Below are 22,063 nucleotides of genomic sequence, written 5' to 3'. Positions count from 1 at the left end.
GTATTTCATCCTTTCAATGAATTACAGAAAGTAAAGAATAGGGGTGTACAGCCCCCAAAATATTTCATAGTTTCCTGCATTATGGGAATTTTCAATTTGCTCTCCCCTTTCCCTCTCCTGAATAATGTGAATAATATTGTTACAAGTGTGCTCTCTTTTACAAAAAGAGCACCCTCTTTCAGAAGAGTGCACAATATTGCTAGCACATGAAAAAAAAACAAACAAACTATGTTTTGGAGGGTTTATAGTTACTTACTGTTAACATCCAGAGACAGCAGGCAGATATTCTCACATATGGGTAATGTCATCCAAGAAGCCCGGTATGGACAGCATGAAAAATGTACCGTCACTAAGTTTTAAGAAACTTCATAACTGCCCACACCACGCATGCACGATGCCCACTTGCTTCAGTTCTGTAAGCAAGCTAAGAAGCCAACCAGGAGAGGTAGGTGGATTGTGAGAATATCTGCCTGCTGTCTCCAGATAACACCTGTTACAATATAACTGAGCTTTATCCTAGGACAAGAGGCAGCATAGTCTCACATAAGGGACTCCTTAGCTTATTGGAACAGGATGGGAGGGAGAGTTGGCCAATGAAGTAAAGAAATTTTGTAGAAAAACTAATTGGCTAAAACGACCCTCCCTTCACAGACAAGAGAGGTGCATGAATGAGTAGACTGAAGAACAAGTAGCTGCATCGCAGAATGTACTTAAAGGAGAGGAACATAAAGGAACAACTGAAGCCAAAATGGGTGAGAGCTTACGTGCCATCCAGTGGCGTACCTAGGGGAGGGGGGCGGTCTGCCCCGGGTGCACACCCCAACGGGGTGCACAGGAGAGAGCTGAACGGGGACGACGGGGGACCCGCAGGGTTAAATATAACTCGAGCCGTGAGGCTCATCTTCTGTTCCTACCTGCCCTGCCGCGCACACATAGCCGACCGGAAGTCTTCCCCGATGTCAGCGCTGACGTCGGAGGAAGGGCTTAAGCAAAGCCTGCCCTCCGACGTCAGCGCTGACATCGGGGAAGACTTCTGGTCAGCTATGTGTGCGCAGCAGGGAAGGTAGGAAATGGAAGCCTCGCGGCTCGAGCTCCATTTGGCTGAGAAAGTTGCTAAGATGAGGGCTGGGAGGCAAACGCGGAACACAAAAGGGGGGAGAGTTCATTTTTTGACACAAGGCATGAACTTGGGAGAGAGGATGGAGGAAGAGAGGGGAAGAGGTGGGGGAGGGAGTGCATTTTGGACAAAGAAAGCATGAACTTGGGAGAGAGGAAGGGAAGGAAAGAGATGCTGAGGTGGGGGAGGGAATGCATTTTTGGACACAGAAGGATGGACTTGGGAGAGAGGAAGGGAGGGAAAGAGATGGTTGTGTACACGGGGAATGGAAGAAAGGAGAATTTTTGGTCATAGGGAGGAAGGTACAGATGAGAGGGAGAAATATTGTGGTGGAATGGACAGATTGAAATGGATGCAAGAGAGGAATGTTGGACATAGTGGTGAAGGGAATGGAGGGAGAGATGTGGCATGGTACTGGAGAGTGGTGATAAAAGGAGAAATGTTGGGCATGAGACTGGTGGGCAGGGGCGAAAGATGAGAAAGGGATAATTGTTGGACCATGGTAGGAGGAACCAATGGACAGCAACAGAAGAATTTACATTAGATGGGAAAGCGGAAAAAAGAAACTGGGATCAATTTTATGGAAAATAAGTCTCCAAACAAAGGTAAAAAAAATGGAATTTGACTAAAATATGTTAGCTTTGGGTAATGTATATAGCAGATGTCTTTGTATTGTGTTCAAAAGAAAAGGAAATGCATTTCTGGTTTTATTTCTACAGTGTTGAAGTACTTGCTGACTTGCTGTGACTGGTGGGGATCCCCAAACACCGCCATCAGAGGACCTTCGCTAGAGACGGCCAGAACTCCCCTCCACCAAGCACAGCAGTCGCTGGCAACATGCATGAGCCACTGAGGTGCCAGCATCTGTGACTCAGGGACACTACTGCTGCCTGCCAAGCTTGGCAAAAAGGACCCCTGGCCATCTGCAGAGGAAGTCCTCAGCTGACATAGCTTGGGGGTCCTCATCAGCTGTGTATTCATATTTACATTAGAGGTTCTAGCAAAAAGCAGTTACTTACCGTAACAGGTGTTATCCAGGGACAGCAGGCAGATATTCTCATGTATGGGTGATGTCACCGACGGAGCCCCGGTACGGACCACTTTTAAAAGTGCATCGCCACTTTAAGAATTCAAAGAGTTTGCGATAGCCCAAACCGCGCATGCACGAGTGCCTTCCCGCACAATGAGGACGCGGTCATTCAGTTAAGATATGCCAGTAAAAAGCCAACCCAGGGAGATGGGTGGGTTGTGAGAATATCTGCCTGCTGTCCCTGGATAACACCTGTTACAGTAAGTAACTGTGCTTTATCCCGGGATAAGCAGGCAGCATATTATCACGTATGGGTGACCCCCAAGCTAACAGATATGGGATGGTGGGAGAGTTGGCCAAAGAAAATATATATTGAAATACAGATTGGCTGAAGTATCCAACCCATCTGGAGAAAAAAAATCCAGACAGTAGTGAGAAGTGAAGGTATGAACTGAGGACCAGGTGGCAGCTTTACCGAGTTCCTCAATGGTGTAGATCTAAGTAAAGGAAAAAAAGCTGCCAAAGCTATAACTCTGTAGGCTATGACACGACCTTCTCATGCCAAGCCAGTCTGAGCATAGCAGAACGAGATGCAGGCAGCCAGCCAGGAGGAAATCGTTCCCTTGAATACAGGAAACCTAGACTTGTGTGGCTCAAAAGAAAAATTGTGGAGAAGTTTGTTGAGGCTTTGTCCAGTCAAAGTAGCAAGCCAAAGCCCATGTACAGTCCAAAGAATACAAAACAGGTTCTCCAGTAGAAGAATGAGGTGAAAAGTAACTTGTAGAAGAAAATTTGGACATGTACGCAGAACCACCTTGTCATGATGAAAAACTGTGAAGGATGAATCTGCTACTAACGTTTGGAACTCACCGACTCTTCTGGTAGAGGTGAGAGCAGTAAGGAAAACTACTTTCCAGACAAGAAACTGAAGAGGATCTATGGCCATTGACTGAAAAGGTGGCTTCAAAAACTGGAAAGAACTACAGTAAATTCCCAGATGACATGAGGAGACTGCAGAGGTAGTTTCACAGGGGGAAAAAAACCCTACCGGAAACCTGAAAACCAAGTGAAGGGGACTACAATAGGGCCCAAACAGGAAAAAAACCCAGGAGTTGTGGTTACACATGAAAAACCCCTGTCATGAATCTGGAAACCAGAGGATAAACAGTAAGAGGTTGACCTTTGACTGACAAAGGAAAAAATGCAATTGCACTTAAAAGAAGTCTGAGAGATATAGACTTGAGACTACAATCAAATAAAAAAAGAAAATAATCCATGAGCAATTCCACTATGTAGGAATGTGGAACATGAAGATAAAGACATCAAGAAGAAAAACCTAGACCACTTGTGTTGGAAACAGTGTTGAGTGGCTGGTTTCCTGGAGACATCCAGAAGATAACAAACAGGCTGAGAAAGACGCAGCCTGAGAAAAATCAACTGAGAAGGCAAATCATTGCAGATTGAAATGAATCAGAGACTTCCGAATTGGAGTGAACCGAGTAGGAAATATCAGAAGAGGTAAGGTCTCCCTGAAACCGAAGTGAAGGAGAAGGGAGAACCCATGTTGCCTGGGCCACCATGAAGTAAAGAGAAAATGGCAGCTGCTTCTCTCTTGAGCCTAAATAAATGCTCAACAGGAAGTGTAGGGAATACATATAGAAAACATGCTCGTCCAATCCAAAAGAAAAACATCTGCTGCCAGACAGAGAAGAGAGTAAAGTCTGGAGCAAAAGTGGATCAACTGGTGATTGTGAGGGGTCACAAACAAGTCCACTTGTATGGTGCCCTGCTGATGGACTGGAGAGTTGTAGAGTTGAGAGTCCATTCGTTGAAGAATTCTGCTGAGGTTGTCTGCTAGGGAATTCTACTCCCCATGAATGTAGACATGCAGCAAGAGCAGACTGCAAGCTGTCGCCCAAGTCCAGATATGCTGGGCCTCCTGACACAACAGGGGAGAGCCCGTGCCTCCTTGTTTGGTGATGTAGTACATTGCTACTTGAATGACCGTGCCAAGGAGAAGGACTTGAGGGCAAAGTAGATGACGAAAAAACCTCGAGAGCATAAAACATCAGTCTGAGTTCTAGAAACTTGAAGGTAAATGTTCCATTTGCTGGTGGTCCAAAGATCCCAAGTCTGCAGATCGCTCATATGAGCCCTCCCCCCCACATGCAGAAAAAGATGCATCAGTCGTGAAGAGCATATAATGAGGGGACAAACAAAAAAGAGGACCTCTATATAAATTAGAAGAGATCATCCATAATTGAAGCAACTGCAAATGAGACGATGTCACAGATATACATGCTTTGAGAGACGACCCATCACCCGATACCACTGGGAAGCAATAATCCACTGAGGAATACAAAAATGTAGTCCTACCCGTGGTAGAACATGAACAGTTAAAACCCTGTGGCTCAGAAAAAAACATCATGTGTCAGGCAAAGATGGTTTGAAAAGGAAGCAACTGCTGCACAGACGGATGAGAGTCTGAAGGTGATCTGGAGGAAGAAACGCTCTCATGAGAGTGGTGGCTAGGACTGCCCCAATGAATTATAAATGTGATTATGGGGAATGTAATTTCAAAGCCTAGAACCAGAAGAAAAGAGATGTTCTGAGAAATTGCTCAGATCACTTCCTGAAAAGAAACAGTCTAGATCAGGGGTGCCCAAAAGGTCGACCACGAAGGCAACGCAAGTCGATTCAAGCCCATCCCGGGCTCCATGATAAGACTCGCGTTGCCTTCCGTTCTACCTGCTTCCCAACCCTGTAAAGAGGACGCTAAAGTGCCAGGCCGACCAACGTTCCTCACTTGACATCAATTCTGACGTCTGAAAAGAAGTTCCGGTCCAGCCAATCGCTGCCTGGCTGGTCCGGAACTTCCTCTCCAACGTTAGAATTGACGTCGGGGTGGGGAAGGTTGGTCGGCCCGGTACTTTAGTGTCCTCTTTACGGTTGCGGCCTATTCCCTGATGGCGGTGGCAGCCTGTTCCCCGCAGCGGCGGTGGCTTGGGGGAGGGCAGGGAGACAGAAAGACAGACAGGGTGATAGATAGAAAGAGGGCATGGAGAGAGAAAGACAGGGAGACAGAAAGAAAAACATACAGAAATAAAGGGGGGCATGGAGACAGAAAGAAAGGGGAGGAGGGCAGAGAGAGGAAGAAAAAGTTGGGGTAGGGAATGAAGTCTGGAGGAGAGGAAGCATATAGGAAGCTGAAAGAAGGGAAGAAATATTGGATGCACAGTCAGAAGAAGAAAGTGCAACCAGAGACTCATGAAATCACCAGACACAAAGGTAGGAAAATGATTTTATTTTCAATTTAGTTATCAAAATGTGTCCGTTTTGAGAATTTATATCTGCTGTCTATATTTTGCACTATGGCCCCCTTTTACTAAACCGCAATAGCAGTTTTTAGCACAGGGAGCCTATGAGCATCGAGAGCAGTGCAGGGCATTCAGTGCAGCTCCCTGCGCTAAAAACTGCTATCGCGGTTTAGTAAAAAGGGAGGGGGTATATTTGTCTATTTTTGTATAGTTGTTACTGAGGTGACATTGCATAAAGTCAGCTGCCTTGACCTCTTTGAAAACCCGCGGAATATAAATGATATTTAACATTTTCTCTTCATACAGTGTGCTTTGTGTTTTTTTTTAAATTTTACTGTTGGTAGATCATTTGACTTGGTCATTTTAAAAGTAGTTCGCAAGCCCAAAAAGTGTGGGCACCCCTGGTCTAGATGAACCAGACGTTCAGAAAAAGAAAAAAACCTGAAGGACGTGTAATTGGATAGATGCGGCCATCACAATCAGACATGTCGTGAAGACTCTGGGAGAAGATGCCAGACTGAAACGAAGGACTCTGTACTGGTAATGGCAATGACTGAGTTGAACTCAAAGGTATATTCTGAAAACCATAGGAATTGGGATATGTGGAAGCTTTCTTGAGATCCAAGAACCCTAGCTAGTAGGTCTGAATGAGGAAAAATGAGTGAAATACCTCCCGACCAGAAAAATGATGAGCTCTGAGAACCAGGAAAAATCTCAGTCCTCTAGTGTACTTGGTAATCAAGTAGAAATGGGATTATAATCCCTGACTCCATAAAGCGAAGAGGACCTTTCGATGGCAATCAGCAGGAGAAAAAAGGGAGGACTGTGCAGGATCCAAACAGACTCTCTTAGAAAAAAGGTCTGCGAGCAGGATGAAAACATTGAATATAGAAACTTGCCCTATGAAGAATAACTAGAGAGCTAAGGAGATGAACTCTGTGATGCATGAGGAACTGAAGACAGCCTCTGAATGTAGTACTTGATTATGCCCTAAATATAGGGAAAAATGTAACCGCAAATCTTCGTTGAGAAGTAGATTGAGATGAAGGTGAAGACAGCTATTTGGTCTTAACCAGAGAGTCTCACTTGGTCTAGTAAAACAGACAATTGCTGAGTAGGCATGTCCCAGCGGGACCATGGAAGCACGAAAAAGATCGTCCCCCAAACAAGGCATATTTACTAGCCTGTTCTGGTGGGCAATGTTGAAGTCAGACACTCTAAGTCAGACCAGGACTGGCTGGAACAGAAAAGAGGTGCTGAAAAATACAGGCACTATACGTGTAAGCAGAGAAAAGTGGAACGTGACATGGAAAACATTTATGCCAAGTAAAGTGGTTACTGAACCAGTGAGGCAACATAGGAATCTGGGAAGCAAATTAGCCAACCTAGCCTAGCCCACTCTGCCCAGAAAGACAAGAGGCCTACACACTAGCCTGTAGAGTTGACTCCACCAGTAGGGAATTATTGAAACAGCCGCAGTGTTTCTAAAAGTATATAAAAAAATGTCCCGTAAAATATCATGGAAAGGAATTAAAAAAAAAAATCCTCGAGTAGTTAACTGTAGGTAAAGAAAAATAAGTCCTTAGTCAAAGGAATGACTCTGCAAAGGTAACTTCCAAGGGAATAGGACAAGGTGCAGACATTCCCCTAAAAAATCATGAAAAAATTAATTCTTAACCCTACTGAAGTGGAAAGAGAAGCATGTTGGGAAAAACCCACCGCTTCAGAGGGATATGGTGTCTTGTCCAAACCCCACCCCCCTCTGAGATTCAATCCCAGACTATACAGAATCGAAGTCAGGGAGTCAGTGTTGAAGGCTAAAGACAGTTTAATGACTGCAAGGCCTTGCCATACCGAATTGACACCAACACTGGCAACGTTAAAGACGACCGGCGTAGCTTTATATGATGCATTGGAATCGTAGAAGACTCCTGTGAAAGTGCTACCAGTGTCGAGAACTGAGACCGGATTGACACCAGAAGTTGACATGAGCGTTGGCAGTAACAACTGAAAATACAGTTGAACATGATGGTATCAACACAAGTGTCGACAGGAACTGAAAATACAGTTGGACATGAAGGAAATACGCTAAAGAGGAAAACACCGGTACAGCTAGCTGCATTACCGGTACCATTAGTGTGCGGAAAAAATTTCAGCAAGAAAGAACAAACACCGGTACCATTAGCCTATGAACCGGTGCCATCAATGTCTCTCCATGCTTCCAAGATGAGTATGCCCGTATCAAGGCACTCATCAATATTGAAGCCGAAAAGAAAAAACACCAGTACCATTAGCCTATGAACCGGTGCCATCAATGTCTCTCCATGCTTCCAAGATGAGTATGCCCGTATCAAGGCACTCATCAATATTGGAGCCGGAAAGAAAAAACACCGGTACCATTGGTCTATGAACCGGTACCATCGGTGCCAGAGATGGGGCTGATTGAGGTTGGCAGGACTTGACTCACTGCTATAGTGACCAAGGTCGGCAGGATTAGACTCACTGCTACAATGACCTGAAGCCCAAAGGAGAAACTTGTGAGCCAACTTACCTAGGTAGAATCAGAAGCAGCAATGTTGCTGGAAGTGCGGTGCCAGTGCGCTGGGCACCAGATTCCTGACAGTGGTGGGTGTCGGATTCCTGACGGCACCGAAGGGAAAGTGCTTCTGAAGAATCCACATGAAAATGCGTTGGCAAGGAGAAGAGCAAGGGAAGAAGAAAATGGCAAGGCCGATGTCCCGACATTGCTAGAACCATTGAAGGATGTCGGTGAAGACAACTTCTCCAGGAAAGCAACCGCTCGGATGGAAATTGAACAGGAAAAATCTGAATGGAAAAACAGGCTGAAGGTGGGGAGAAAACAGTATGGCGACCCATAAGGCCCCACCAAGCCAAACCGACGATGGTAAAAGAAAAAAATAAACTAGTGTTCTCCCCAGAAATTTTTTCCAGCCGGGTGGCACGAAAAAGTAGCCGGGTGAGGCAGGATGGGGAAATTTGGTGGTGCAAATTTGGTACTATGCAAATTACCCCTCCCTGCTCATGGTGAAGGAGTAGGGCAGGTGTGTCCAACCTTTTAGCTTCCCTGGGCCGCATTGGATGAAAAAAATTTTCTGGGGCCGCACAAATACTAACACTAGCTGATGAGCAAAAAAAAAAAGGCCGAGCAGGTCCCAAATTTGCAATCACTAATATAGAAGATGTACATATCTAATAATAAACCTTCATTAAAGGGACACTGTGGAGAGGAACCCAAAAAAGCAATAATACTTACCCTGACTGAGTGATCCTCCACGTACACCGCTGACAGTGGAAGCAGCCACAGGCTTCCGCATCTCCACTCTGATGAGCAGGGATGCGCACTCCTTGTTTTCCCATTCACTTCTATTACAGCTACGGTGAGCCTCTTCAGAGGTGAGCCTCATCAGAGCGGGGATGCTGCATCAGCTGTCATCGATGCACGTGGAGGATCGTTCAGACAGGGTAAATATTACTGCTTTTTTGGGCCTCTCACTTTGAGCTTAGGCTCTCTCAAAATGAACATCTCCCCTGCTGTAGCTAGAAGGGATCCTCAAGCCTCACCAACTGACGGCCACCTCCTCCCCTTCCAACTTCCCAAGTTCTACAGGTGGCAGCAATATTGCAGAGCTGCTGCCTTCCCTCTCCCCTGCCCCCCCCCCCCCCGCCTTGGCTTTCATGCATGCTTGAAAGCAGTGGCAGCTTGAGGATATTGCCATAGGCTGCAAAGCTTGGAGATTTTGGGTTGTCAGACTGGAGGAAGATGTTTTCAGGTGGCAGGGCTTGGGGATCCCCAATATCTCTAGTATTTGTAAATTGCACTCAGGCGGGGAGAAACTTTGGTGCCCCTCTACTAATTTTGGGCTCCAGTCCCTCCCCCAAATCAGCTGTACAGTATATGACTACACCACTGAATACAAAAATAATTGTGATGCACATATCCCAAAGCTAACATATTCCAGTTAATAAATTCAAAATAAAACAATTTTTTCTACCTTTTTGTCTGGATATTTTGTTTTTCCATCATCTTGGTCCCAGTTTCTCTTTCTGCTTTTTGTCTATCTTCAACTAATTCTCTTTCCAGTGTCTGCTGTCTATTATTTTCTCCTCTCGTTCCATTTCCTTCTTATGCCTGTCTCCAACGTATTGGTTTTTCCTTTTCAGCTTTCTTAACTTTTTCTTTTCTGCCCCAAATCTTGCCTTCTTTCTCGCCCTTCATTTTAAATGTTCAGCTACCTCTCAATTCTCCATCTTCTCTCAGTCCCTAGCTCTCCCATTTCCCATCTCACTCCTTTCCCAGCCTCCTAATTCTTTCTATCTACTCCCCATCACCATATTTCTACCACTCACTGCTCTCTCTCATCTTGTCATCTCCCTTTTGACCTCATCCACTTTCAGAATTCCATCCCTCTCCCCACTAGTCAGGCTATAACTCCCTATCCCTTTCTTTCCATCCCTTTTCTTATCCCAGATCTCATCCCTCCTGCCCTCCCATGGGTTCATCTCTCCTCCTCTATCCCCATGGTACATTTTGTTCCCTCTCTTTTCTGGTTTTCTTCTTCCTTCCCCCTTTGATGCTGAACAATGAGATGAAGCATCTCTCTCTCTTTTTTTTTTTTTCCCCTCCATCTCTCTGCCTTCCATCCACAGGACTAAAATTTCTCCCTACCTCCCTTCCATCCCCAGATCCAACTTCTCTCCCTTTCTCTTCCCCATTGGCCCCACCTCATCTCTCTCCATGGGTGGCATGATAAAATAGCTGGGTGGGGCGGGGCAGGGAAATTTGGTGGTTAGAATAAGGTCATTAAATCCAGTGGAGTACCTAGTATATATGACAGCCAGTGCTGATTATTTTTTTAACAACCCCCTCCTCTATATTAAAAAAAAAAAAAAAAAGTTATTTTTTGTAATAATCCATGAGTCACACAACAAGGGTGCACCTAGGAAAAGGCAGAATCTTAAACACTGCAGTGAGCACTAGAACACCACACAAATTGTAAATCTAAACAAGCCTAATCCTGCACAGGCAATTAATTTTGTACAGTCAATGCTAACAGAAAACCATGTCCTTTTCATACACAAAGAACACAGAAACACGCTCACCCAATATGGAATAATCACAAACTAAAAATAGAAATATGTAGACAAAACTTAAACTGAAAACGCCAAGAAATCAGACTGCATACAATGCAACACCTCAGAAACGGTGACATGTCCCCTAATACTGTGAATATAGACAGTAGATGTAAATTTGAAAAAAACTGATACATAATCACCACTTTACAAATTAACAAATAGAAGTAAAACAAATAATGAGATAAGAAAATACAGTGGTGCCTCACACAACGAACTTAATTGGTTCCAGGAGCAAGTTTGTTATGCGAAAAGTTCGTTATGTGAAACGCGTTTTCCCATAACAATACATGTTAAAAAAAATAATTCGTTCTGTAGCATAAAATATGCTAAGATGACATAAAAAAAGATAAATTTATCTTGTTAGAGCTGGTGTTAGACACAACTGGGGACTGCAAAGTCCAGGCAGAGGCTTACGGCTCTCTTTGACCAGGGGGGACAGTTGCCCTAGTTGCACTACCCTAACCCTATTCCTGCTATGTGTGACTGTGGTATTCTGTTAGCATGATATTTCTGTGTAGCATTCTATAATAATTTGGCTTATTCAATTTTCTTGATAGTAGAGGGGATATATGTGAAGGGGAGGGGAGACAGGGGTTTTGTTGATCCTTGCTGTGTATTATAATCACCCCCCACATACTCCCCAGTACCTTTTTAATCATCCCCCCTCGGTACCTTTTTTAATTCCTCCCATCTTTCCCAGCCAGTGGCGTACAGGCCAGAAGCGCAGAGATCAGGAGCAATTCCTCTGCACGCCTGTGTGGGCCCATGCCGATCTCCGAATGGCTGCAGTTAGTTCTTGTGAGTCTCGCGAGAGCCGACTGCAGCCATTCAGAGATCAGCGCAGGCCCAGGCAGTAGCACAGAAGGCTTGCTCTTGATCTCTGCGCTTCTGGCTGGGAAATTTGCTAGACCACCAGTTACGAGTGAGCGGGTGAGATTAAAGTTGCAGCAGTGGTGGCTTTTTTAAAAAAATATGTGGCGGCGGGGGGAGGTTTAAAAATATGCGGTGGCGGCAGAGGCTTAAAAATATGCAGCAGCGGCGGCAGGGGGGTTTAAAATATGTAGCGCCACTGCACAGGGAGCCAGGCGGAGAGAGGGCAGTTAAGGATGCAGCTCGGGCGACTTCGTTGTGTGAAACGAAGTTCGTTGTGGGAAGCAAGACCTGAAGTTCGTTGTGCGCAGCGTTCGCTGTGCGAGGCGTCCGTTATGCGAGGCACCACTGTACCATTTTATTGGACTAATCCATTTTTCAATTAGCTTTCAGAGGCCAAATCTTTCTTCAAGACAGTACAGTATACTGTTATTATGGTATCCTGTCCTGACCTGAGGAAAGGGGGTTTAGTCCCCATAAAAATTGCTTTATTTCCATTTCATATTTATAAACTTATCAATACGTAAAGCAACAAGAAAATTTTCTACCTTTTGTCGTTTCTGCTTCATCTTCTCTTCACTCTCTTCTTTCTATACAGCATTTGTCCTTTATCCCTTTCCATGCAACATCTATCTGCCCTCTCTCTTTGCCCCTTCCACCCAGCCTCTACCCTCTCTCTACCCACCCATTCCATCTACTGTCCACCCTCTCTCTCTTACATACGGCATGTTCCCTCTTTTTATGTTCTTCAATAAACTGCATATCCTGTGCTCTTTCTCCTTTGTACATGATTCATTTCAGCTTCACCCCGTCTCCATTTTTCTGTCTCCACCCCCTCCATTATGTTCTGGCATATCTCTTCCCCTTTCCTTCATTCCCACTCCACCCCATGGTCTGGCATATCTATCTCATTCCCTTCCCTCCCCCCATGCCCTGGCATCTCTCTCTTTTCTCTGGCACCTCCTTTCCCTGTGGTCTGGCATTTGTCTCCTTAGTTTCCCTTCCCTACCCCCATGCCCTGACATCTCTCTCTTCTCCTTCCATCCTTCCCCCTGGTCTGACATCTGTCTCTTCCCCCCCCCCTTATATGCCCTGACATCTCTCCCTTCCCCTCCATGGTCTGGTATCTCCTTTCCTTTCCCTCCCATGGTCTTGGAATCTCTCTTTCCTCTCTCCCCCCAATTGGGTGCAGCAGCATTTCTCTTCCCTCCATTGAGTGCTGCAGCAGCATTTCTTCCCCCTCCCCCGCAGTGCCAGTATTTCTTTCCCCCCCTACAGTGCTAGCAGCAGCATTTCTCTTTCTCTCCTCCTCCAATTGGCCACAGTGCACCGAGTGCAGCATTTCTCCTCCTCCCCCCCTACCCCCGCAGCACAGCATTCATAATTCGTTACAGGCTAAGGCGGGAGATAGAAAAGTGAGGAGGGAAGCTTACAACTTGCTGTTTTTACTTGCTTCAGGCCTTCCTCGCTGCCGGGTCCTGCCTTCGCGGAAACAGAAAGTAGGCAGGACCCAGCAGCGAGGAAGGCCTGAAGCAAGTAAAAGCAGCAAGTTGTAAGCTTCCCTCTTCACATCCCTATCTCCCGCCTTAGGCTCGTGCCCTCAGGGCTCTGTAGGCGAGACTGCACACTATGCCGGCTTAGCAACGTGCCCATACGAAAATGGCGACCCACTGAGGCCAGAAACTCCACGTCTCTACCTTCCTCATACCAGGCGGCGTTGTTCAGGATACTCAGACTGCCACGCGCCTTTCCCCCACACAAAAGCTCCCCATTGGCGCACACATGCTGCAAACTCTCACGCTGCCCGCGCACGTTCTGCACCAGTTGCTCAAGTGAAAGTGGCTCATGTAAGCCTATCTGCCCGCTGGGGTCTCCGATGCGTGCGGTGGCCCCGCCGATGAGTGCAATGGTGTGGTGGCCTGCACGCTGAAAGTGCCCACGTGTAATGAGTCAGCTGTGGGATCAAAGCCACAGTACAATGTCTGTGCGCCGCTCTGCAATATTAAAAAGTCAGGCTGAGGCAGGAGTTAAACGCTGAACTTCTGACGACTCTTCAGGCTGTGCCAAGTCAGCCCGGGGAATCCCCAAACAGGTGAGAGGGTTTTTTGTTGGGTTTATTTTTTTTTAAATGTTTGAGCGGCAGTAGCAGGATTTGCGACTGAGATGACAGCCTGTGGTCATCTAAATTAGCTGGGCGGAGCGCACAGCTAAAAGGCTCTAGGGAGAACACTGAACTAGAATAATTTAGTTTTTCGTTTTTGTTTTTTTTTTAACTAAAAATAAAAGAAAAGAAAAACCTGACTAAAAGGTCAGAAAACCGCAAGAGCGGGAAGGCAGCTAAAAGAAAATTTTTCAACAGCTGTTGAAACGCGACTTCTAGCTCCGTGGAAACTAAAAAACTGAAGGATCACACGCCCCCATTGGGCAGGAAGGCACTCGCGCATGCGCAGTTCGGGCTATCGCAAACTTTTTGAATTCTTGAAGTGGCGATGCACTTTTAAAGTGGTCTGTACCGGGGCTCTGTCGGTGATGTCACCCATACATGAGAATATGCTGCCTGCTTGTCCTGGGATAAACCATAATGAGAATATGCTGCCTGCTTGTCCTGGGATAAACCAGTTTACAAAGTATGTATTCCTCCCAATTAATATTTCCAAATTAATAAAGTGTCTTTGCTTATTTGTAAATGGGTCTCTACCAGAGTCTTTAATTCAGTAGCATAATTAAATAAAATAATTACTTCTGAAGTTTATAGGGACGGGCTTGGACAGATTCAATTACTTGTGGGGACGTATTTGATTCCAGTGGGGACAGGTAGGGACGGTTTTCGACTCCAGAGGGGATGGGTTTGATTCTACCGGGGATGGGCTTGATTTCTGTCCCTGTGCAACTCTTTACAGTAGACCACTCTGGAGATCTGCATGCTTCTTTAAGAATAGCCATTATATTTGCAGCTGTCAGAGCCTGGTATGTAGGTCAGGTTTACTTCTTAGGGGGATGGGAGAGGTTCAGTCACCACTAGGTGATTAAGGGGGAGTATGTCTTCATCCCTTCAGTGGTCATCTGATCAGTTTGGCACTTTTTCTTTGAAACAAGAAAATTATAAAATCACTGGAGCTTTGTACTATTTAAAAGCATTTATTCATATTCATGTATTTCCTTTGTGATGGAGCTCTGGACTTTGTAGTCTCTATTAGACATACTTTTATTTTGAAAGCCATTTTCACTTCGGTGGTGATAACATGATACTTGTCAGAAAGAAAAAAGAACTGTAAAGTATTTCTGAAAAAGAGTGGCTTATTTATCATATGTGTCATACCAATTTACAAATAAGTAGTGGTTAAGAGAACTAAGCTGAGAACCAGGGAAACCCAGTTCAATCCTGCTATTGCTCTTTGTGATATTGGGCAAGTCACTTAACCCCCATTGCCTTAGATAAAAATCTAAGATTGTAAATATTCCAGGGACAGAGGGCTAGATGGACTAAACATGGTCGCTAAGACAGTTACTGTTGGCCGATTTTTTGTACAATTATGGAACAGCGATCGATGTTCCAACAAGTTTCCATTCAAATGATTTGCACAGAGATTTCCCATAATCCCGTCGGACCAGTCGCTCTGAGAGCAACTTGGACACATGCACAGAGCTGGTTTGGGGGAAGACCAAAAAGCTGGAAAAGCCTCAAAGAAGCCTCCTGCCATTTGGCGGTTGAGGCTTTTTTCTTTTTAAATGGCACTGATGTGTGTGTGTTACACATGCACAGTATCTACCCTCATTAAAAAAAAAAAATGCTGTGTGCGTGCCCCCCCATCACTGCTGATGACAGCCCTCCCCGATGACCCACCACGGAGCCAAAATGGAGGCAGCAGGGATGCCCATTCCCTCCTACCACTGCAAACGCCCTTCCCCGGTGCCAGATAAAATCAGAAAGGATGCCCACTCCTCCTGCTGCCTTGAAGCCCCCCCTGAAGGGATACTTTTCATGTGTCTTGCAGTTTTTCTTTCAACTGTGTTTGAAGCTGTAAGAAAACCAGACCCTGTTTGTTTTTCCTTCTCTGAAATACTGCAAGGCCATTTTATGTTTGAGAAGATGTGTGTTATCTTGTTGTGAAGTGAATTCAATTGTTTTCATAGCTGTATTTGCAAGCAGCTTTAGATAAGAAAAAGGCTCTGCTGACCTTTTGGACTTCAGTCTTTAGATAGTAAAATGCTTGTTATTTCTTTTAAAGTTTCATGTGACCTGTGTCCATATATGGTTTGCATTTACATCACATGCTGACAACACTGATTCATGTAAAATGATATAAAAGAGTGGTAAAGCTGACAATAAATTGGACATGTTTCGGAGATCATTTCTTGCCTCTAAGATATGTCCCCAGATGCATCTGGCTTGCAAATGACAGAGAGAAAGTATGGGGCAGGAATTGGGACCTAATCCTTTCAGTTGGGGGCTCGTCCGGGATGGACAGATGACATCACCTATATTTTGTGAGTATTTCTGAATTTTTTCTGTTCTTTAATACTCACTGGTATTGGTGACCTGTTCCCACCCTTTATTTTAAGTTCAAGCTTTGGGTTCTATTATGGAGTTTTTTTGGGAAACATCTCGGGGTACTTTCGGTAAGCGCCCCTCGTGAATATAAGCAGCTGCCATTCTTTCGGGAAGAATGAAATTATTTATAGAACCCCCCTGCCCACTCTGTCATTTGTGAGGTTAAAAATTTTATATAGTATAAGATTTTATTGTCTCTTATTACTGTACCTCGCTTATAAGGTAAGATAAGCGAATATTTTTGTACTGTTATATTGTTTTTGTAATAAGTCATAAAGGCACTTAGGATTCTCCCCCTCCTAGACAGATGAGACTTGTAAGGCTTATGTTGCCTGTGTGTGTGTGACATTCTTCCTTCAGCCTACATCTTTCTGTGTCACCAATCCTTTCCCGTATATGTTTGCACTGTTTATATGTTTAACACTGAGGTAGGACATGCTGTTTTGTGGAATGAATTGCAAGCGGTGTTTGAATCAGTCTAAGATCTTTCCCTCGTAGCTTGTACACAAGAACTGTTTCTTGTCTTCCTTTTGAACATACAATAGTTTGATCCTGACTCATTTTGTGCATTTCTTCTACGGCTGCTTCCTTTGAGTTCTGTGCTGGCAAAATTTTGTTTTGTTTTTAGCAGATTAGCCAGTTGTAAATTTTCTCTGTGCTTATTTGGATACCTAGTTACTGACCTTAAGGAATGCGATTCTGATTTTCTCTTTCTGACTGAAAGCCATATTTTTCTATTTGACAGTCTGAATTCTATAAAGCACAAATGCACTTTTGATTGCCATACTAGTTCTTGTTCTTTGCTTTCATTATCAGGGTCCGTGCATGAATGCTTTTGCCCTTCCCCCAGACTTCCCGGTTTGGGCTTCCACTGACAATGTTGTAAGCAGTACGGTGAGAATCATGATTCCACTGCTTGTCACTTTTCTTTCCTCCGGTATTATCAAAACCACTATCAATCCTGTTGTCAAAGCTGATGGCATCCCCCGCTTCGTCCTAGACTTTAGGGCTGTTAATGTTTTGGTAATTCTTATTGCACCTATTGTCCCTGATGTTTCTTCCTTTCTCTCCTCCATTCCATCAGCAGCCAATGTTTGTTTTTTCTGTCATTGTCCTAAAGAAAGTTTTTTTCAGTCCCTGTTGATGAGGCTTTTCAGCCCCTTTTTGCCTTCACCTTTAAGCAACAGTATACCTGGTGTGGAATGCCCCAGGGCTATGTTGACCCCCCTGTGGTGTTCTCCATTGTCCTCCGGGCTCTTCTACAGCCATGCACTGCCCCTCATGGTTCTGTCCTCATCCTGTACCTCTTTTTGTGTTCCATAATTCAGGAGACCTGTCAGGCTGATAGTTTGCACCTTTTACAATGGTTGTCTGTGTGTGGTCACAAGGTGTCACGAAATAAACTACACTGGTGTAAATCTGAAGTGAAATACCTGGGTTTTGTCCTGTCTCATGGTCAGAGGAAACTCTGCATTTCCAGCATTGCTGCTGCTCTGGGTCTGCCCCGCCCAGCTACCAAGAAAGACATGCTTATATGATTGGTTACTGCCGCCAATGGATCTCTGATTGTTCCTTCTATGACCAGATTCTGAGACAGACCCTGGGTTCTGAAATGACTGCTCTTATCAGATGGACTCATGAAATGTTGGATATTTTGAGATGTGCTTTGGTTTCTAGCCCAGGCCTGGGTCTTCCTGATTATGACCATATGTTTTATCTCTTTGTTCGGGACCATTGTAACACCATGAAGGAAGAACATGACGGTAAGTTACACTCTGTTGCCTTTTTTTCTATAGTCACTCCTGTTCAAGTTCATGGTATGCTTGCCTGCTTGAGAGCCCTGGCTGCATGTGCTATGGTGGTAGAGATGGTTACTCCTCTGACCCTTGGTCACCCCACTACCCTTCACACTTTTCACAATGTCCAAGCCCTTCTTTTAAATGGGCTCCTGGGTCTCAAGGGTGAACAGGATTCTCTACCTCTCTTTTTTCACAGCTTCAGTCCTTTGTTACCCCCCCCCCCCCTCTGAACTTGATGCCTGGCGTTTGGCAGGTGCCCAAAGCCGCCCTTTTGGACGGACTTTGGTGCAAAGAGGGGAAACCCTGGATACCAGCTGTTAGCTCTCCCTTATTCATTGCCCAATATCATGGTATTGGTTATCGTAGTGCTCGCTCGACATTTCAACTTCTTGCTAGTGATATTTTCATTCTTGAACTTTTGCTCCTTGATACAGATATATGTAGCTCGATAGCTACAGCTGGCACATTTGTGAATTGAAAACAAATTGGAAAACACAATTCCTTTCTATTGTTTTAGCTGCAATTAGGATGTTGCTAATTTAAAATGTTTTTTCTTTTTCTTAGCAGTAGTTCGGATATATACATAGCCATCCCAGATCAGTTTTGGCACAGATATTTCTAATGTTTTCCAAGGGTCCTCTTTATCACTGCAGAGATAGAGACGCTCCAAAGAGACATTAGCTTTATGCCTTTTTCCGAATATGAGATGGCTATGATATACATTATTTGTAGTTTTGGGTTTTTTTTATATCAATGTGTTTATTTGCAGAGTTAAATTCAGCCCTGCACACTTGACAGATGGAATAGCGTCACGCTTAAAACTTTATGTTTTGTCTGTGTCATGTCTACTTGCTTTAGTTTAGTGGGTACCCCAGGATACATAATATTGGCCATTTCTAGAGCTCTTTTTCCACTTCTTACTAGCCTAACTGCGCAATGTTCTTTTACTTATAGCTTTCATATTCTAAATATAGTTTAGTTAGGAGTTATATGTTTAAGAAAAAGTTTTACTTTATACAGCGTTTATTTCGTGGTGCTCCCTACATATGATCCATTCAGTATATATTTCTGAATACATTCAGTACATCAGTATGGTCTCTCTGAAGTGCCATAATAGTTATATGCAGCACGCAAAAACATATCTTTTTGGAATGTTCAATTAAGAACCTTAAGTAACTTGAGTATTGTATCTCATTTACCATAGCTATACTAAGTAAATGTATTGGTATTGTCACATGTTGCCACATTCAGTACAGGCAACATGGTTTCTCTCTTGTTTTCTATCTCTTATTTGGATCACACTGGAGTACAGCTGCTGAATGATATTTGGAATGCTTTTCAAGCATCTCTTTTCAAGTATCTCTTTCTGTATGCACAGACATCTGGCTGCTCTCCCTTTGAGATTCTCACGGGATGACCTTTCCCCGCCCCATGGGTAGACAAACCCTCAATAGTTGAGAGTAGTGATCTTCCCTTGATACAGGAGGAATATGTCCGAAAGCTCATTGAAATATTAGGGCTTGTTCAAAGAAACGTGTCTTGCACTTCTCCTTTTTCTCCACAGATTCCTACCCATTTTTTCCAGCCTGGTAACAAAGTTATCGTCCAGAAGCTTTTCAAGGATCGGAAGCAGACGGATTTCCCCTTTGGCCTTCCCACTACTGCGATCGCTGTGACCAGGACCGCTGTACTCACTGAGGAGTCTCCTGTTTGGATCCACGCAAGTTGCTTGAAGAGGGTTAACCTAAAACCCCAGAAGCAAGTCTTCCCTGCGCAGATTTCACCTCCTCCAGTGGAACAACATGATGATCTCATTGCAGCATTCTACCAACTTTATCATTCTCTTACTGGCAACGCTGCTGATAGTTTTTCTTTCTGTATGGATCATTTCTAACTGGGTCTACAGGGATGATGTGTTCTGGGTCCACGACACTTTCTGCCCATACCCATCTGTAAATGACACTCCTGCTGTAAACAGCACCCCCGGCACCTCTTTGTGAACACGACGTCAAGCTGGACTCCCTTCCAAGGGTTGCCCTTCAATTGGAATCCAGAAAGACAGATAGTATACTACCCTTTGGTATACTTCCACGTGGTCACCTTCACTTTTGAGTATTGTGACATTGTGGACTGTTCATCAATTGATATCCCAAGGCTGTGCCATTGGTCCTCAGAGATTCGTAAAACTAAAGACATAGCGCTAAACACTAAGGAAAGCATCAAAACCACCAGAATCACAGAATTTAGATACACCGGGGAATCCCTCTGGGTGAATCTGGCCAGAGGGAATGAAAAATGCCTATACCTTGGTGTGATATATAGACCTCCCAGGCAACAGGAGGACAAAGACATGGAATTAATCGAGGACATAGAGAATATCACACTGCGCGGGGACTCAGTAATGCTAGGAGACTTCAACATGCCAGATGCAGATTGGAACACACTCTCCGCGACTACGGGTAGCAGCAAAAGAATATTAAACTCTATAAAGGGTGCACATCTCAAGCAATTGGTATTGGAGCCCACCAGGGACAAGGCATTACTAGACCTAGTTCTCACCAACGGAGATAGCGTCACAGAAGTCTCAGTGGGAGACACACTGGCCTCCAGCGACCATAATATGGTATGGCTCAACCTCAAGAAAAGTTTCCCAAATACAAACACAACAACAAGGGTTCTCAACTTTAGAGGCACAGACTTCAACCGCATGGGAGATTTCATCCATCAGGAGCTACATAAACAAGCAAAAACTGACAATGTGGAGGATATGTGGTCGTCTCTGAAGTCCATACTACATGAAGCAACAGACTGATACATAAAGACAGTAAGTAAACGCAGGAAAAACAAAAGACCCCAATGGTTCAGTAAAGAAATTTCAGACCTAGTTAAACGGAAAAAAGACGCATTTATCGCCTACAAACATTTAGGCAAAGAGGGGGCAAAAGAGGACTATCTAGACAGATCTAAAGCTGTCAAAACAGCAGTCAGAGAGGCCAAACTCCGAATGGAGGAAGAGCTAGCACGGAAAATTAAGAAAGGGGATAAATCTTTCTTCAGGTATATTAGTGACAGGAAAAGAAACAAAGATGGGATAGTACGCCTGAAGCAATCGGACGGCAACTTTGCAGAATCAGACTCTGAGAAGGCAGAATTACTAAACCAATACTTCTGTTCAGTGTTCACCCGCGAAGCGCCGGGAGCTGGTCCACAGCTGCAGACGGGAGATAGCCGGAAAGACCCGTTTCTAGATTTCGAATTTACACCCAGTAGTGTCTACAATGAACTATCAAGACTCAAAGTAAACAAAGCCATGGGACCAGATAACCTACATCCCAGAATGCTCAGGGAGTTAAGGGAAGTCCTGGCAGAACCATTATCTGTTCTTTTCAATCTTTCCCTAAGCACAGGAAGGGTCCCCTTGGACTGGAAAACCGCCAACGTAATCCCACTCCACTCCACAAAAAGGGCTGCAGGACAGAGACAGCAAACTACAGACCAGTGAGTCTCACGTCTATAGTGTGTAAACTCATGGAAACACTGATCAAACAGAATATTGACACAATCCTAGACGAAGAAAAACTGCGTGATCCACACCAACACGGGTTCACCCGGGGTAGATCCTGCCAATCTAATCTGATTAGCTTTTTTGACTGGGTTACTAGACAACTGGACGCCGGAGAGTCACTGGATGTGGTATATTTGGACTTCAGCAAAGCATTTGATAGCATCCCTCATCGAAGATTACTGAACAAGCTGAAATCGATAGGATTAGGAGACACTCTAACTACATGGGTTGGGGATTGGCTGAGCGGCAGACTTCAGAAGGTGGTGGTAAACGGTACCCCATCCGAAGCATCGGACGTGATCAGTGGAGTGCCGCAGGGATCGGTCCTGGGCCCGATTCTATTCAACTTATTCATAAAAGATATGATGCAAGGACTTAGAGGAAGGGTATCACTGTTCGCCGACCACGCCAAACTTTGCAACATAGTAAGCAGATGCTTATTACCTGATAATATGACACACGACCTACTGCTACTGGAACAATGGTCAAACACTTGGCAGCTAGGCTTCAATGCTAAAAAATGCAAGATAATGCACCTGGGCAAGAGAAACCCGCGTAGAACTTATGTACTAAATGGTGAGACCTTGGTTAGGACCAAGGCGGAACGCGATCTAGGGGTGATCATTAGCGAGGACATGAAGGTTGCCAATCAGGTGGAG

At 44.6% G+C, this 22,063-nt stretch overlaps 1 protein-coding gene across 7 annotated transcripts in view; it reads right to left on the bottom strand.

Annotated features, from left to right (window-relative positions):
• The window catches only part of GALNT3 (polypeptide N-acetylgalactosaminyltransferase 3), a 169,646-nt gene that overhangs the window by 110,864 nt on the left and 36,719 nt on the right, over positions 1-22,063 (bottom strand). The gene's annotated exons all lie outside the window — the stretch shown is intronic.

Source organism: Geotrypetes seraphini, chromosome 5 (genome assembly GCF_902459505.1).
Source record: "Geotrypetes seraphini chromosome 5, aGeoSer1.1, whole genome shotgun sequence".
Taxonomy (NCBI): domain Eukaryota; kingdom Metazoa; phylum Chordata; class Amphibia; order Gymnophiona; family Dermophiidae; genus Geotrypetes; species Geotrypetes seraphini.
Note: the sequence above shows the minus strand (reverse complement) of the source record. Positions and strands in the feature narration are given on the sequence as shown.